We start from the raw sequence: 13,320 nt of genomic DNA on the forward strand, positions 1-13,320 counted from the left end.
AAAAATGGACATAGAGAGGACTTGTGACCTTGCCAGAAAGATGTGTCGGCATCGATTAATAGTCTCTGGTCCCCTCCCCTCCCGGGGTACTGATGAGGCGTTTAGCAGGCTGACATCATTAAATAGGTGGCTGGCACAGTTTTGTAGACAGCAAGGCTTTGGCTTTATTGATAACTGGCCTTCGTTCTGGGGCCACCGTGGCTTGCGGATGCTGGACGGCCTCCACCCTACTGGGGAAGGCACCGCCATCTTGTCTGCGAACACAGATAGAGCTCTACAGGGAGGGTAACATTAGGAATCTACAGCAGGCCACGGAGCAGGTGATTAGAGACCCTGCAAGGCTTTTGACAAATGTGGGTGTGGAATCCATTAGCTTAGCGGGAAATTTAGTGCAGAAAATCCACTATGGTGATAGTGCAGTTTATTTGCCAAGGAGGGAATTTCAACAAGTTGAGACTGTGGCCTGCTTCCGTAGTCGTGTCCATAAAAATCATAGAGGGATATGCTTTCCAAACTTAATACCCATTACTATATTGGATGATGTTGAAATTGAGGATGGCCCAGTGGTTGTTCCAACAATAGCAAAGATTTCACGTCTGCTACCTACAACACGCGTGGAATGTCTTAAACCCAAACCTACTTCTAGGCATCTTATATATGCTACTCTGGAACCTCCCCTAAACCCAAACAGTTCAACTGTCAATCCCACTGAGGTCCTTAGACTGGGTCTCATTAACATAAGATCACTGTCCTCAAAATCATTGTTGATCAATGATCTAATTATTGATCATCACTTAGATATTATTGGGCTATGTGAAACCTGACTTAATCCTACAGCTGTCCTCCCCTTAAATGAGGCCTGCCCACCAGCATATACATTTAGTCACGTCCCTCGTGATGCGAAGCAAGGCGGGGGTGTTGCTCTTATTTATAAATCTAGGTTTAGCTCATTAGCTGTTGGGGGTTACAAATATCACTCATTTGAGCATCTGATTCTTCGCTCTGCTCAGGATTTTACACATTGCCAAGGTCAGAAGAATAAAAATCAGTCGTATTACTTTGTCACTGTATATAGGCCTACTGGCCCATATTCTGAATTCTTAGATGAATTTGGTGCGTTCATCTCTAACTTGTCAACTAGAGTAGATAACATTCTGATCACTGGTAACTTTAACATTCATATAAATAAGCCTTCTGATCCCCTCTGCAAATCATTTATGGAAATTGTGGATGTATTAGGATTTCGGCAGTGCATTCGGGATTCGACGCACATTAGTGGAAATACCCTGGATCTGGTTCTCGCACGTGGTACTGCTGTCATGAATATTGACATCATGCCTCTTACATCAGTGGTGTCTGATCACTCACTTATTAAGTTTTCAGTTTCGCTGCCGTGTTTAGTGGAACAACAACCTTATATATCCTTACGGCGATGCATCAACTCCTCAACTAAGACTGAACTCGAAGCTAGACTGCCTGATGTCTTAGCTTTACATTTGACAAATACCCAGTCAGTAGACAGACTTGTGGATAGTTTAAACTCAGTGCTCAAAACTACACTCGACATGATTGCACCACCTGTGTTAAAACCGCGCTCCCCCAAATCACAGTCACCTTGGTTCAATGATTATCTGCGTGACCTCAAACATAAAGCAAGAGGTCTAGAACGGAAATGGCGTTGTTCAAAATTAGACGTATTTCACCTTGCGTGGCGCGATGCTATCTTAGACTATAAGCATGCATTATTGGCTACAAAGCGTACTTACTACGCTGATTTGATCAACAAAAACAAGCATAACTCAAAGTTCTTGTTCGACACGGTGGCAACACTTTTGCATGGACAACCACCTGTAGTTCGCTCTCCTTTTACAGCACAAGATTTCCTGGATTACTTTGGGAAGAAAATAGAAGACATCAGGTTAAACATATCCCGGTATGCCTTAACCCAGCCACTACACCCTGCTATTGATGTGGGCGCCACTACTGAGGTATAATCCTAGATTTACAGAATTTGACAGTATCTCACTAGGCATTCTGACAAAACTCATAATGTCAACAAAAAGCACAACCTGTTTATTTGATCCTATACCAACAAAACTGTTTAAGGACCTGTGGCCCACTCTTGGGCCGACTGTGCTGGAAATGATTAATCTTTCTTTAACTTCTGGATCTGTTCCTAAATGTTTCAAATCTGCAGTGATTAAACCATTACTTAAGAAACCTAATCTTGACCCTAGTGTATTGACAAACTATTGGCCGATATCAAATCTATCATTTTTCTCAAAAATTCTGGAAAAAGTGGTGTCACGGCAGCTCGTAGACTATCTTACTGAGAATAATCTCTTTGAGCCACTGCAGTCTGCTTTTAGAAAATATCATTCCACAGAGACGGCTCTCACTAAAGTGGTGAATGATCTTCTGCTTACAATGGATTCAGACACCACTACGGTTCTGTTGCTGTTAGATCTCAGTGCTGCATTTGATACAGTGGATCATCATATTCTACTTGATAGGCTGGAAAATCATTTTGGGATTACTGGGAGTGCCCTTGCATGGCTGACGTCATACTTGACCAGTCGTTCTCACTGTGTTTTGTACAGTAACACTACCTCTAACCTTAGTGACATGAAATTTGGGGTTCCACAGGGGTCTGTCTTAGGCCCCCTGCTTTTCTCCCTTTATATAGCACCCCTTGGGCACATATTGCGGCGTTTTGGGATTACCTTTCACTGCTATGCAGATGATACTCAGTTATACATGCCAATAACTGCTGGTAATCTCGTTCACATATAATCCTTAGAAGATTGCCTTGCAGCAGTGAGAAGTTGGATGTCTAGAAACTTCCTAATTTTAAACTCTGATAAGACTGAAATGATGGTTCTTGGTCCAGTGAGACATCGGCATCAATTTGACCAGTTAATGCTCAGCGTCGGCTCGTGTGTCATACATCACATGACAAAGTGAGGAACCTTGGGGTAATTTTTGATCCTTTGTTGTCCTTTGGCCTCCACATTAGAAATATTACTAGGACTGCTTTCTTCCACCTGCGAAATAAAGCAAAGATTCATCCCATCCTGTCTATGGTTGATGCTGAGACCCTGATCCATGCATTTATCTTTTCTAGATTGGACTACTGCAATGTTCTATTTTCTGGTTTACCGCAGTCTAGCATTAGGGGTCTCCAATTGGTTCAAAATGCTGCAGCCAGACTTCTGACACGAAGCAGAAAGTTTGACCACATTACAACCATTTTGGCATCCCTTCACTGGCTTCCTGTCCCAGTGAGATCAGATTTTAAGGTTCTGCTACTAACCTATAAAATTATTCATGGACTGGCACCCTCCTACCTAGCTGACCTAATTACACCTTACGTACCGGCCCGGGCTTTACGTTCTCAGGATGCAGGACTACTTTGTGTCCCTAAGGTGAATAAGAAGTCTGCGGGTCACAGAGCTTTCTCTTATTGTGCCCCTGTTCTGTGGAATGCTCTCCCTGCGTCAATAAAACAATCAGATTCTGTGGAGACTTTCAAGTCCAGACTTAAGACGCACTTATTTTCCCTTTCATATGGCTAGCATACTGGTACAGTTTTATTTATTTTATGAAAATCAGTGATTAAGTTATTATTATTATATTATTAAGTTATACAATAGACTCCATAATTCTTCCTAACACAAGTAAAATACTTATGGGTCGACTATTTAAAACTGAAAATGGAAGTTTCTTATTTTTCGGTAGTGGGATAATTTTAGCCTGTTTCCACGCCTGTGGACATGTATTACAAGTAAAGCTAAGGTTTATTATATGGGCTAAAACAGGAGCAATACAAGCAGCCGCTAGGTGATGAATTTATTATGTACCTAAAGAAAGGACGGATTGATTCTGTTTTCCCTACCAATCAGCTGATTCAAAACCTTCCATATCTTTCTGCTGTCAGTTCCTGCTTTCTGAACTCGATCCTCAAAAAAAAATCTTTTTTCTTTCTATTCACTTTAGCTACAAAGTTCATCATTTTATGATAACAATCCCAGTCAAATTTATTTCCTGTTACAATTGCCGTCTTTTTCATCTGATCTCTCCTTTTAATAAAGTCTTTAATTTCATCATCCAACCAGGGTGTGACGATGTTCCTGACAGTAAACTTCTTCAAAGGAGCATGATTTTCAACTAAAGGAAGAAATAGGCTATTAAATCTTGAAAATGCAATTTCAGGATTCTGAATAGATAACACCTCAGACCAGCAAATAGCTTTCACATCATCAACAAATTTCTCATTATTAAACATTTTATATGACCTCTTGAATATAACTGTGGGTCCAGGTCTACCTACCATCGTGGCTAATACAATTATGATCAAACTATGATCACTACAGCCAATGGGAACAGAAATAACTTTACTACACCACTCAGGGGAAGTGGTAAAAATGTGGTCAATACATGTTGATATTCTGTCACCATCATTATTAACATGTATTCTTGTTGGTTCATTAATAACCTGAGTAAATCCACATGTAGTAGTGGCAGTAAACTTATTTTTTAAATGGCAGGCTTTAGCAAACCAGTCAGTGTTAAAATTGCCCATAAAATACGTATCCTGACCCACAGCAGTATAGGTGTCCAACATCTCACAAATTGTATCTAAATATTCACAATTAGCATTTGGTGGTTGGTAACAGCAACCCAACAAAATCAGCTTACGGTGAGGTAAATAAACTTGCAGCCATAGCACCTCAATATTAAATTTCATTATATCATTTCTGATTTGTGTTGGTAAATGATCTTGAATATAAAAAGCAACTCCACCACCAAATCTATTTCCATCGTTTCTGTAAATATTGTAACCATCAATACATAACTCAGTGTCGTCAAAAGAAGAGTCCAAATGAGTTTCTGAAATTGCAAGCATGTGTTGTTTGTATCTACACAAGAGATTAGAGACCTCTGTAGCCCATGGCCTTGATTCACCATAATTAAATAAAACATTAATGCTGTCTCAACAAAAACCTGAGTCTTGAGAATTGCAGACAGAGATGGTGTTTCCACTCTCAGTTGGGAAATTCCTAAGTCATCTGGTGATCTAGAGATAAGATGGAGACATCCACCCATGGGCCAACACTGTGCTTCACAGCAAAACAGAACTGTAACTCAAAGTTCTTCAAAGGGAACCCTTGCCTTTTTAACAGTTAAATTTCAGTCACTATGAATTACATGACATTATAATGGCTTCATGTCAGAATCTGAGCTTCTCCAGGCCAGGAGAACCCAAATTTTATGACTTCACGCCAAGGCCAGAACCTCTCCACACTGCCCGAGGACCTTCCCCCATGATAACATGTGGCCATAAACTCTTGACAATCAGCTTTTATCTTTAGGTCTAAGTAAAAGAAAATACCTTTGCTTAAAATAAAAAAAAAAAATGCATCAGTGTTATCTTATTCATATATAAAACGTCTAATGTTATTTGTATTGATTAATCAAATAAAATTCTTTGCATATAATCATTACATTTTATTGACATGTGTTCCTCTTAACTGATGTGTATTTAAGTGTGATCTTTCTGCATTATCAATATGTTGATGGTGAAGTATTCTGTTTATCCAAAGGATGTGTTTAAGTGAAATTAATAATGTGTATCCATTTGAGTGTCTTAGAACAATAGTGTACCAAAATAGTTGATGTATTTAAATAATTGAATCATTTCTGTCTGCCTCTCTGACACATGAAGTTTTTTGTGAGATTACACACCCTAAATGGGCGGAGTTTGGTGACATAAGTCCCCCTTTTAAAGTTAGACCATTAGTTCTGCTCCTTCTCTTGCCTCTTCACCTCTTTACTCTCTTGGAGTGCCTGCCTTCCCTTTTCTCTTCTCTTAAATGCTTAAATTTTATTTTTGGGTCAACAAGGCCCCATGCTAAGCCAAGCTAAGCTAAAGCTACCACATGCCTCCATTCATTCACTGCTAGTCTCTGATAATTTAACAAAGTAGTAACCTGATGCTTTTAAGGTGCGTCAAGTCTTTCAAAGTTTTAAGAGAACTTCTTAGCTGAACTTTTCAAAATAATAGCGAATTTACAGAAAAGCGACTCTCCTTTTCTGCTATTTTTTTCAACACTTTTAAAGTTTTATCTTTTTTCTAAATTCACAAAGACTACCAGAAACCATTTTCAACAAACACCTTCCACCTCTGGGGTCCAAGCAGCTGACGACAGAGCTGATTTCAAACCTGACTGCAAGCAGCCATCCTGTCGGTAAGACCAGCCAACACAAGCCTTTGGGATCACCCGGGGAGACCACTGAGTTAACCCCTGACCCAAGTGAGCTCACGCTGCAAAGAGCATCAACATTATCGACGGACAGAGAACCATCTTCTCAACGGACCAGCTAAGTGAGTTAAAGGTTCCAGAAAAATGATTTTGTTGTCAGTGGATACAAAGTGGCTTCTTCTTCTGTTTAAACATATTCATATGTTTGTTTAATAATTTTCTTAAAATTAAATGGCTTCAAATTTCATCACTAAATTCTAATCAGATTTATTTACTTAAAGTCTTTTAGCTTCATCTCTCTTTCTTTCAAGTCTCATGAGTTAAGCAAATTGTGTCCATAAATGAACTTATTTAATCACTGTCCACAAAAATGCCAGTAAACTGTTCATTTTTTGTATAATTGTAAATAAATTGTAAATATTTCTGCTGTGGTTCATTTGGTGTTCAGAAGGAAACCTTTGGTCAGCTGTATTGTAGAATTCAGACTTTCAGACCCAAGACTGATTAATTAAATTGAGACTGATTGATTAATTTGAGACTGATAAAAACTAATGAATGGTTAAATTAAAGTACCTATGCTTCAAATAGGTGGTGCCCCAAGTTAATTATGCTAATTAAATAATAATTATTAAACCCTAGGCCAATCTAATTCAATTTGGGAGTTTAACTACTTATTCATTACATTTATTTTGGTACCCGCGTGTGAGCCGATCTAGAATTGACTAATTTTGTTACATCTTTATGGTGTTCCCGTGTGAGACCTGTAAATTCACTACATCTTCATGGTCCCCCGGTGCGAGGCATGTAATTTTGTTACACCTCACAGATTTTATTCATCAGACTATTAATGTTAACATATGCAATTCTGAGCCCCCTCTTCTGTAATCCATGTTGTAATGTGATTGTACCAGTCATGTGAAAGTAAAAATGACAAAAAAGGAGCCTCTATTACGTCATAATCTTCAAGTTCCAAGATTACTTTGGAGTGCTGGAATGCAGACGGATGATAAGGTTATCATCTCTGAGATAAGCAATATCACCTCTTTCCCGTGCAGCTTTCAGTTTTGGCATTAATTCTTTTCTTTTTAAACATACATCAGTGTAATCTTAATTAATAAATATCTTTGTACCTTTGAGATTCTTTGCATTCTGTAAAACTGCAGCTTTGTCCTTGAAATGCAGGAATTTGATGACAATAGGTCGCGGTCTGTCTCCAGAGACTCCTGTTTTACCTGTGTGATGTGCACACTCCACCTCCATCTCTCTCTGTAACTGCAGTTTCTGCTTAAAAATGTCTGCTACTTTTACCTCTGAATCCATCCAGGATTCACCAGGTGATTCAGGGATGCCTTTGATGGCAATGTTATTTTGCCTAGATTGACCTTGTAGGTAATCCAGTTTGTCAAGAATGACCTGTTGACTCTCACTCATTTTAACCATTTCATTTTCAGTGATCTTGAGATGTTCAGATTGTTTGGCTTGATTGATTATAAGACTGATTGATCACATGTACACCACTTTCACCTACATATGTGTGGGTGAAAGTGGTGTGCATGTGTGACCTTCACCTGCCCTTCTTGATCAGCCTATAATGTTTTATTTAACACTAAGGGCCCCTTCACACATAACACGATGTTGGGGAAAACAAGCAGAAACCAGAAGAAAATCCGCAAACAAAAAACAAAATGGAGAACTGCGAAACATTCCACTTGCTATCAGGTGGGGGACACAGTCAGACAGGGGTGCATGATATAGCAGTGATGGCTCTGTGCACGCTCACGTGCTTGCACAAACAGTGCGAGGAGGTGGAGCATGTGGCATAAAAAACCACACACCATAAAAACACACTGCAATTTCTAACATTTAATCCCTCTTATTGAGCGGACAATACAAGTATGAACCATCTGTTACTCTGTAGAAGACCCATGGTCATAGACGTTCAGTCATGAAATGAATGAAGCAGTGTGCCCATATTATGTCTACAACCCCTGGCAAAAATGATTGAATCACCGGCCTCGGAGGATGTTCATTCAGTTGTTTAATTTTGTAGAAAAAAAGCAGATCACAGACATGACACAAAACTAAAGTCATTTCAGATGGCAACTTTCTGGCTTTAAGAAACACTAAGATATCAAGAAAAAAAATTGTGGTAGTCAGTAACGGTTACTTTTTTAGCCCAAGCAGAGGGAAAAAATATGGAATCACTCAATTCTGAGGAAAAAATTATGGAATCATGAAAAACAAAAGAACGCTCCAACACATCACTAGTATTTTGTTGCACCACCTCTGGCTTTTATAACAGCTTGCAGTCTCTGAGGCATGGACTTAATGAGTGACAAACAGTACTCTTCTTCAATCTGGCTCCAGCTTTCTCTGATTGCTGTTGCCAGATCAGCTTTGCAGGTTGGAGCCTTGTCATGGACCATTTTCTTCAACTTCCACTAAAGATTTTCAATTGGATTAAGATCCGGACAATTTGCAGGCCATGACATTGACCCTATGTGTTTTTTTGCAAGGAATGTTTTCACAGTTTTTGCTCTATGGCAAGATGCATTATCATCTTGAAAAATGATTTCATTATCCCCAAACATCCTTTCAATTGATGGGATAAGAAAAGTGTCCAAAATATCAACGTAAACTTGTGCATTTATTGATGATGTAATGACAGCCATCTCCCTAGTGCCTTTACCTGACATGCAGCCCCATATCATCAATGACTGTGGAAATTTACATGTTCTCTTCAGGCAGTCATATTTATAAATCTCATTTGAACGGCACCAAATAAAAGTTCCAGCATCATCACCTTGCCCAATGCAGAGTCGAGATTCATCACTGAATATGACTTTCATCCAGTCATCCACAGTCCACAATTGCTTTTCCTTAACCCATTTTAACCTTGTTTTTTTCTGTTTAGGTGTTAATGATGGCTTTCGTTTAGCTTTTCTGTATGTAAATCCCATTTCCTTTAGGCGGTTTCTTACAGTTCGATCACAGACGTTGACTCCAGTTTCCTCCCATTCGTTCCTCATTTGTTTTGTTGTGCATTTTCGATTTTTGAGACATATTGCTTTAAGTTTTCTGTCTTGATGCTTTGATGTCTTCCTTGGTCTACCAGTATGTTTGCCTTTAACAACCTTCCCATGTTGTTTGTATTTGGTCCAGAGTTTAGACACAGCTGACTGCGAACAACCAACATCTTTTGCAACATTGCGTGATGATTTACCCTCTTTTAAGAGTTTGATAATCCTCTCCTTTGTTTCAATTGACATCTCTCGTGTTGGAGCCATGATTCATGTCAGTCCACTTGGTGCAACAGCTCTCCAAGGTGTGATCACTCCTTTTTAGATGCAGACTAACGAGCAGATCTGATTTGATGCAGGTGTTTTGGGGATGAAAATGTACAGGGTGATTCCATAATTTATTCCTCAGAATTGAGTGAGTCCATATTTTTTCCCCTCTGCTTCGTCTAAAAAAGTAACCGTTACTGACTGCCACAATTTTTTTTCTTGATTTCTTATAGTGTTTCTTAAAGCCAGAAAGTTGCCATTTGAAATGACTTTAGTTTTGTGTCATGTCTGTGATCTGCTTTTTTTCTACAAAATTAAACAACTGAATGAACATCCTACGAGGCCGGTGATTCCATAATTTTTGCCAGGGGTTGTACATTTGCTGGCTCTGTGTGTCCAGATGGCTCTGCACACATCCAACAGGACTGCCCCACCCATCCCACCCTCGCCCGGACCCCAACCCACACACCAAATCCCAAGGTCATGAAACCACCCAAGTGAGAGTGGGACAGCATCTCCCCGCTGAATCCAGGGCCCTATCCTCCAGCAGCAGTCTACCCTCCAGTGACATCACAAGTGCCCCACTGCAAGCCCCACCACATATCAGGCCACTGCACCCTGGGCCCCACAAGCTTCAGAGTAGGGCCACGAGACCACAACATGACAGGACAAGCAGTCCCCAACCCACACCAATGCCAGTGACATCCCCAGCCATCCAGGGTCAGCCTCACATGGCACACAGACCCTAAAGCCCAGGTTACACATAGACGGTTTTGTCCACGGGTAGTACGTAGACCGAAGTTCGCGGTAGTTCTGGCTGTTTTCGCGGTGGAAAGGGGCGGAGCATTTCACTGGCATTTCACGCCGGCCGCCAATTACGGCGGTGTAAACTACGGCACTACAGGAAGGGGCAGGATGACACGGCGATTAAAAAGTATCAAACACCGTTGTTTGCGTTGTCTCCATCGTCAGGCCACTTCTCTGGGAGCGCTCCCGGAATTATTCGACATGTTGAATAATTTTTTCGACGATTCCCGGTGAAGCCAGAACCAAACCACGCCCCCGTGCGCCGGTGGTAACTATGGCGTTTGATCCCTAAAACGGCCCGGAGGAGGCAAAATCTCTGCCGGGACGCTTCCAGGAGAGTTTACCGTCTATGTGTAAACGGGGCTTAAGTGACAGTCCCACCTTTGTTATTATAATTGATCTCCCTTGGTGTGTGTGTGTGCATCGCCTAAGTGAGCAAGAATAATGTATAAAGTATTAAATGCAGGGCAGGAACAGCAGGTTGCAGACTGCCGTGGGAGGCTGGGGCATATTGCTATACCACAGCCTGCCCTGCGAACCCACCGTTGCCTAGTAAGTCCAGATCTAAATTGATCCCTAAATGTGTTAACTAAATGTGTAGAAATAAAGTGTATCCATTAAAATGGCAGGGCAGGATCAGCAGATCATAGGCTGCCATGCGAGGCTGTAGTGCACTGCTGCGCCACAGTCTGCCCTGCAAAACCAACATCAACACCTGGCCCTGAACCTAAATGAGCCCTATAATGTGCTACTTAATACCCAATATAATGCACGTGCAAGTGCTAAGCTAGTGAAATGCATTAAAAGGGTGTGACATGTGAGGCCAAACCCCACATGACCAGCGGAAGGTGGAGGCAGAGTGCAGGGAGCAGGTCGCATGCCCCGATCCCACAGAAACCCACGACCCGATGACAGACAGGTACAGATGCACTTGTGATGGCTGAGTCTCGAAAGTCACTGAAAGCCTGGATCTTTGTCTTGATCCAGGACAATTACAAACCCAGAGACCCCAGTTCCTCACTCAGAGTCTTTTACTGAAGGGTTGTCCACTGCATGGTCAAACTCACAACCAAATCTGAGGTGGCTCATGCAGGTGGGCACCTGGAACAGACAGACAAATGACATTTTTGTCATTTGATCACCAATGACCTTGACCTTGACAAAATGAACCCTTTAAGGGCAATTTCATGGTTACCCACTGTCTGTATTTGCCAGGTTTGGTGGGAATTGGGAGGAATAGGCAAACAACCAGACAGACAAATGTTTCTCAAAGTACAGTATGGGTCACCAGTATCTTGGGACAGGCACAAGAAGCTAATCATAATTCTCCCCTCCAACTCCTGGGAGCTGAACAAATTTCAAATCTGCACAAAAAAAGTAAAAAAAACATCATTGCTTTATTTCCATTTTTACAAAGAACCTACTTAAAAAACAATGCAAACAAGGTGTCTGATGTTTACACAACACTTTAAAATGCAATTTAAATTTTATATTCAACTACAATATGAACACTACTAGTGAATAAACTGTAGCCTGTGTCAACATTATTAAAATTAAAGTAATTTAAAAAAGAAAGAATGAAAATAAGTTGTCTTCAATACTATTCTCAATACTATTCACAATTTTCACAGACAGGACTGCAAGGCACAGTCAAGGACTGGCAGGTTGCCCACTTTGTTGACATCAGAAATACATTTTTGCTTTTGCAGATGTTGTGGTTCTGTTGGCTTCATCAGACTTCATCAGACAAGTCTGAGGCTGAGTGTGAATTGACTAGGATGAGAATCGACATTTCCAAATCTGAGATCATGGTCCTCTGTCAGAAAAGGGTGGTTTGCTCCATATTGGTCAGAGGAGAGTTATTGCCCCAGGTGGAGGAGATCAAGTATCTCTTGTTCAGGAGTGGGGAAAAAATGGAGCTCGAGATCAACAGACAAATTGGATCTGCATCTGATGTACTGCAGATGCTGTACTAGACCATCATGGTGAAGAAGAGCTGAGCCAGAAAATGAGACTCTCAATTTTCCAGTTGATTTAAGCCCCTATCCTCACCTATGGTCATGAACCTTGGGTAATGACAAACATATGGTCCTCTGATGGGTATCTGGACTTGCGCTCTTGGACAGGGTGAGAAGCTTGAATATCCACGAGAGACTCAGAGTAGAGCCGTTGCTTCTTCACATCAAGGAATCTGATGATGATGATGCCTCATCCCCCCCCCCCCCGTGTGTTATGAGGTTACAAAAACAAGTGTTTATTTGTAGTTAGCTTTTACATAATATATGCGCATGAGCTTTTGAAAAGAGTGGAAGTTAGCAGGCCTTAGCATGCACGCTCAGATCTGCGCTCACATCCGCTAAATGTCTTTTAAATCACTTCAGAGGTGTTACTAGGTTCCAAAAACAGTGTCTTCAGTCGTACAAGTGTTTATTTCTTGCTAGCTTTTACATAACATATTACAAAGAGGTTATACTTACACACAAACAAAATGGAGTTTGCAGCTAGCAACCACACTGTGACATCACAGTGCAGCTCTACTCTGACTGGCTGGCACTCCCGCCACTCAGAAGCTAAAACAAATAGAATGAAATAAATGTGACTTTTTAACCTCTTAAAATACCTCTTAAAATAGGTCAAGGTTAGCCATTTTTGAACAGTCCAAGGTCTGTGTCGCAAGAATTTTCCCAATTTGAACACTGTGGCAGTAATAGAACTGGACTTATGCTGAGCACAGACAGACGGACGCAAAGCCTTCGCAATACCCGATGGTCATATATGATGCCTCACTTTATTTCTTTCAGAATAAATCCCAGTTTACAAAAGTTGTCGTCACGGAGCTCAGTGGACTCACAGCCTTCAGCTCAGGACAGCACAGCAGACAGTCATAATCTCAGTGAGATCAGATTAGTGACATGTTCCTGATATTTCTCAGTATTTATTGCTGTGCTTAGCCACTGATGCTG

Source organism: Thalassophryne amazonica, chromosome 2 (genome assembly GCF_902500255.1).
Source record: "Thalassophryne amazonica chromosome 2, fThaAma1.1, whole genome shotgun sequence".
Classification (NCBI taxonomy): Eukaryota; Metazoa; Chordata; class Actinopteri; order Batrachoidiformes; family Batrachoididae; genus Thalassophryne; species Thalassophryne amazonica.